Raw genomic sequence first — 6,573 nt, forward strand, 5'->3', positions numbered from 1 at the left:
AACATTTTACAGTGACAATTCGATGTGTGATTTGTGATTCTCCAGCTCGATCATTTGTAAAGTGTACTAAAAGATTCAATGCATATTTTGGTTGTTCAAAGTGTATGCAAGAAGGTGATTATATTAATCATCGAATGCTTTTTCTGGAAATGGCATCTGCAAATCTGAGGACAGATGAGAATTTTGTTAATCAAGAAAATGAAGAACATCATATAGGAAGATCAATTTTTGAAAGAGCAAATGTAAGAATGGTAAGTCAATTTCCATTAGATTATATGCATTTAGTTTGCCTGGGAGTTGTTAAAAGAATGTTTCATTATTTTATGCATGGAAATAATAAAGCAATTAAATTTAGTTCTACAGATATTATTGAAATTTCAGAAGTTTTATGTAATATATCTGCATGGGTACCAAGTGACTTTGCACGAAAGACACGTAGTTTAGAAGAACTGGAACGTTGGAAAGCAACGGAACTAAGATTATTTCTATTATATATATGTAGGACCAGTTATTCTTCAAAATTATATACCGGAAAATTATGTATTACATTTCAATTCTTTACATTGCGCTATTAGAATATTGTGTCATGAAAATGATTGTATTACCAACAATGAATATGCTAAGAATTTGTTAATTTATTTTGTTTCAACTTCAAAAATATTATATGGAAAAGTTTTTGTGTTTCAAATGTTCACAATTTAATTCATTTAGCTGATGATGTTGTTAAATTCGGACATTTAGATTCATTTAGTAGTTTCTCTTTTGAAAGCTTTTTATATCAAATTAAGAGACAATTAAAAAAAGAAGAAAAGCCTCTGGAACAGTTACATAACAGAATAGTGGAACGTGCTAAATATAAAAAATCCTTTGATCAACATAACTTTTCAAAACCTCAACTTGCTCAGTATAATTCTATGAAGTCAGATAAAAAGAAATTAGTATATGATTCTATTTTTTATAAAACATTCAAACTTTCATTAAAAAAAGAGGTCGATAGTTTTTGTTGCTTAAAAAATAATGATATTTTTCAGATTACAAATATTTATAAATGTAATGAAAAATCCTTTATGCAAGGAAGAATATTAATAAATCCAAGTAATCTTCCTCATTATCCAGTAGAGTCTAAATTATTTAATATTTTTGTTGGAAATGAATGGTCCGAATTAACAACTTTTTCACTTGATGAAATCAATATGAAAGTATTTTGTATTCCTTATCGAGAATCTTTTTATTTTTTTCCTATAATTCACTCATGTACATAAAACTATATATAAAATTGTATCTCTTTCTCTCTCCCTCTGTTTAAAATGTATATACAGGGTGAGCCATTTTAATTAACGCACGCAATTATTTCGGAAACAAAGCATTTTAGAGAAAAATGTTTCAGACAAAAGTTTTATGGTTTCGAGGGGGCCATAAGATGGTATCATTGGTTTGACACTGAAGAGTCATTTGAAGGTCACGTGAAGGTCACTTCAATTTTTTTAAATGGAACACCCTATATATTTTTGCACACTCTTGTAGCTTATCTCGAGATCTTTCCAAAACACTATAATTAAGTACCTTTTCGTTAAGTACTTTTTGAGTTATGAGGCTTGAAATAATTTCTTAATTTTACATAAACCGTAAAATATCTTGTAAAATATTCATTTTTCGATTATCTCACCTTAATACTTTTATGTACAAAATAATGAGAGGAATCATTTGGTGTAAAGAAAAAACATAGTTGTTTTAAAGAAAAAATATGTAATTGGTAATTAACAATTCCATATTTTTTCTTAAAAACAACTATGTTTTTTCTTTACACCAATTGATTCCTCTCATTATTTTGTACATAAAAGTATTAAGGTAAGATAATCGAAAAATGAATATTTTACTAGATATTTTATGGTTTATGTAAAATTAAGAAATTATTTCAAGCCTCATAACTCGAAAAGTACTCAATGAAGAAATACTTTATTATAGTGTTTTGGAAAGCTCTCGAGATAAGCTACAAGAATAAGTAACAAAAAATAGGGGGTTCCATTTAAGAAATTGAAGGTGACCTTCACGTGACCTTCAAATGACTTTTCAAGGTCAAACCAATGACGCCATCTTATGGCCCCCTTCAAGCCATACAACTTTTGTCTGAAACATTTCTTTCTAAAGTGCATAGTTTATGAAATATTCAACCGGTCCGGGACTTTTTGAACACCCTGTATATATATATATATATATATATATATATATATATGATCTAATAGTGTGATATATAGTATAGACCTGTACGTAAACTTTATAGGTACGTAAACATTATTAATTCACGAAATTTATCAACGTTGAATTTCTAATGATTGATCAGACTTAATTTATATTTCTCATATTTAGAATGACAAAAAATGTGAAAAAAAATAATCACAATTTACGCCAAACAATATGTCAAATGGCAAGTATAATATGAAAATCGAAATGTAACTTTTAGTGAATTTGTTGCCGCATCAATACAACAACATTATTGTATGACGTTCTATATTGTTGTATGATGTAAATTTAATAATTAATTCAATACACAATAAACACACCACGTTAGTGTATTTACTTCATAAATGTATGTACTTCATAAAAAGAATTGTAAAGTTTTCATCATTAATTTGTCTCTGACGTCGTGATAGTTATGAAAATTTATTTGGATGAAGGCACTGTTTCGCAAGTTTTTTGTTTTTGATGTGTTTTTGTTGATCGTGCGCTGACATGTTGAAACTTGTGTTAAATCAGTCAAGCACAAGTTCAACTCCTTGACGGACGTTGTGCATATAAACAAAGTTAAATTTTTTACTAAATTTATTAATATGGCTGTAATTCTTCGACGTGATACTAACATATTTTTAGTTGGTAGTATAAATACTCAAATTCTTAGTTCAAAACTACCATCAAATAGACAAGTGCTTTCAGTATTATTTTATAATATAAGATGCGTAAAATTAAATGTACGTAAAAGTGCAAACTTAGCTGTTCGTGAATGTGTCAGTTTTTGGGAAAAAGCAAGAATTCCTATCAGGGCTCTTCAACACTGCGTGTCTAAATTAATAAACTTGTATGAAAAATAGCGTTCTTTACAAAAAAATTCAAAAAAAATGGAGAAATTTATAGGCAAAAGGAAATAGAATTTACGGAAAATTTGGATAACTTATTTGACATTGCACATTTAGATGCTTTAAATATTATTAAAATTGAAGAAGATAAACAATTTTTAATAAATCAAAGACAGCGAGAAAGGATAGGCTGTCTTGGATCGATTGATAAAAAAGTAACAATGGTAGAAAAAAGATCACAAGAACGTAAGAACAAGGAAATAGAAAGAAAAATTCAGTATGAAAAACAGATAGCACTTCAGTCAACAACAGCGTCAATGTCATTATCTGATAAGTTTGATACAGAATCAAATATTTCCGAACAAGATTCGAATAGTGCAGAGCAGTCAGAATCAAATGTTTTCGAACAAGATTTGAACAATGCAGAACAGTCAGAATCTTTATCACCACCTGCAGTTAAAAAAAAGAGAGGTCGCATCAATTTTATTACGCCTAAGCTCGTTGGAAGTTTAGACAGATATCGATTAAGTGTGAGAGATTCGGTGTATGTCCTGCATGCAGTGGCGGAGGCTTTAGGGCATAATTCAGATGATTTAATAATAAATCGATCTTCAATCCATCGATGTCGACAGATTTTAAGAGCTGAGCGTGCTGAAATCATTAAATCTAGATTTTAAGAAATATCACCTAATTATGTTGTTGCTCATTGGGATGGAAAGCTTTTATCATCATTAAATGTTAGAGACTCGCCTGTTTGCCAATAGTTGTAAGTAGTCAAAATATGGAACAACTCTTTGGTGTACCAAAATTAGAAAGATCCACAGGTGAAGAAATAGCGACGGCCGTGTGTAATGTTTTGGAAGATTGGGACTTTTCAGACACTCTCGAAGCTTTATGTTGTGACACTACAGCTTCTAACACAGGACGATTAAATGGAGCAATGATTTTGATAGAACAGAAATTTAAGAAAGATCTACTTTATCTACCTTGTCGACATCATATTTATGAACTTATTCTCCGAAGTGTTTTCGAATGTAAACTTCCACAGGTAACATCAAGCCCTGATATTCCACTATTCAAGAAATTTCAGAAAAACTGGAATAAGATTAATAAGACTAACTATGTGTCAGGCATAGAAGACGGTGAGTGTTATACTGCTTTGAAAGATGTAAAAGAAGGAATTCTCAATTTTACTCAGTGCAAGTTGCAAAATAAACATTTTAGACATGATTATAATGAATTACTTGAATTGGTAATTATATTTCTTAATGGCGATTCAGAAAGCAATTTAAAAATTCATCCTCCTGGTGCAATGCATCAAGCTCGATGGATGAGTCGAGCAATTTATTGTTTAAAAATTTATTTATTTCGTAAAGAGTATACGATTTCTTCTGCCGAAAGAAATTTGCTGCGTGATATTTGTATTTTCATCACCCGATTTTATGTGCAAGCATGGTTTCATTGCCCATTACCACAAAAAGCTCCATGTCAAGATTTAAATTTTATAAAAAACTTAAAATTCTATGAAAAAATCGACCCAGACACTTCAAAGGCAGCAATAAAAAAATTATGCGGTCACCTTTAGTACTTATCCGAAGAAACAGCAGCTTTAGCGTTTTTTGATGATACTATAATATATCAATTGAAACCAAAAAACTTATGGTAAAATCGCTTCAAAATGAAGGTACTATTAATCCTACAAAACGTTTCATAATCCTGCCAAAGATATTGACCATAATTCTACAGGTATGTTTCAGTTTCGGTTTTGAATTTATTGTCACATTAAATTCTCACCAATAACTAACTAATCTAACTATTTAAAATATAATTTATGTTTAGCTAATAATTTTATTTTATCTTTTAGAGAAAACTATAGATGTGTTCATTTCACATAATAGTTTAAAATTGTTTTCACAATTCAAAATCAATACAGATTTTTTGAACCAAGATCCAATTACATGGAACACAAATGTTAGTTATCTAAATGGAAAAGAAGTTATAAAATCCTTAAAAGTAATAAATGATATCGCTGAAAGGGCAGTGAAATTAATTCAAGATTATAATGGACGTGTTGTAAGAGATGCAGAGCAACAGGAATTTCTTCTGCGTTGTGTACAACAATACAGACGTTTATATCCAAATTTAATTGAAACAAGGATACTTTAAAAGAACCTTACTAATTTTAAAAGTTATATTTATGTTTCTGGTTTATTAAAAAATATTTTTTGCTATTTAGATAATTATTTATCATTAATTTATAACCCTACTACCTGTTATATAAATTTATTAGCTATTTTGGCATTTTTGTTTTTTAAAACAGAGCTCAAATTCTTTTGCCTTATTATTCTATTAAATATCTATTCTATATATTATAAATATATATATTATATGTATATTATATATTATATAATAATTATTTGGGGTTGTAAAACATTATTTGCCTACAGAAATTAAAAAATTCAATTTTAATGTTTTTTTTAATTACGTTTTTTTTTATCAGACTTAAAGCCTTTGTCGGCACGGAAAGTAATTAATCTAGAAGGCTGAAATTTTTTGTGTGTGATTCTTATACCAATTGTAAACTTTTTAGAGGGTGAGACCGAAAAAAATCAATTTTTTTTATCATGTAGAAATAAAGGACACCCTAATGTATACATATGAAGATAAGAAAAAGTGAGCCTGACTTCGGAACTCTTTCATGTCTCGTTATCTCGCTTGCTCCTTACTCCTTCTCGCTTCGATCGGATACCTTTCCTTATCTATAACAACTGTTAGGGATTTAAATATCGTAAAAATTAAAATTTTTATTTCGCACTTTTTCGATTTGAAAATAATTGCAATGAATTAATGAAATTTTTACGATTAAAATGACACCAAACACGACATAAATCGGTCAATTTTAATTAAATAAATAATCAAATTTTTGACAACATATTTTATTAAAAATTATCCAATTTATGTCGTATTTGTATTTTTAATGTAATTTTAATTAATTAATGAGATTTTTGTGATTAAAATGACACTAAATACGACATAAATCGAGTAATATTTAAAATTATTTTATTATATATTTGTTGCGCGAACAGATACTAGCTGTCGCGCTGCCGGTGCTTATGTATGTATACGTAACAAGAAAACAGCGTAAGAACAGTCGACCGTGACGACCGTTACAAGTTACAACGCGTTAGAACGTGTCGATTATTATAGTAATGAAAGTAAAATATATATAGTGCATATTTATTTACTTTATACAGGGTGACCCATTTTAACTTAGGCAGCCAAATAACTCGAAAAATAAGCAAGATAGAGAAAAATGTTTTAGACAAAAGTTGTATGGTTTCGAGGGGGCCATAAGATGGTATCATTGGTTTGACCTTGAAGAGTCATTTGAAGGTCACGTGAAGGTCACTTCAATTTTTTTAAATGGAATACCCTATATATTTTTGTACATTCTTGTAGCTTATTTCGAGAGCTTTCCAAAACACTATAATTAAGTACCTTT

At 29.0% G+C, this 6,573-nt stretch overlaps 1 pseudogene; it reads left to right on the plus strand.

Moving 5' to 3' along the window:
* Nucleotides 1-2,828: 2,828 nt before the first annotated feature.
* LOC145970629 (uncharacterized) lies at nucleotides 2,829-5,237 on the plus strand (annotated as a pseudogene).
* Nucleotides 5,238-6,573: the final 1,336 nt, after the last annotated feature.

This window comes from Camponotus vicinus, unplaced genomic scaffold, assembly GCF_025532165.1.
Source record: "Camponotus vicinus isolate PSW18456_S1 unplaced genomic scaffold, iyCamVici1.0 SCAF_4, whole genome shotgun sequence".
NCBI classification, from domain to species: domain Eukaryota; kingdom Metazoa; phylum Arthropoda; class Insecta; order Hymenoptera; family Formicidae; genus Camponotus; species Camponotus vicinus.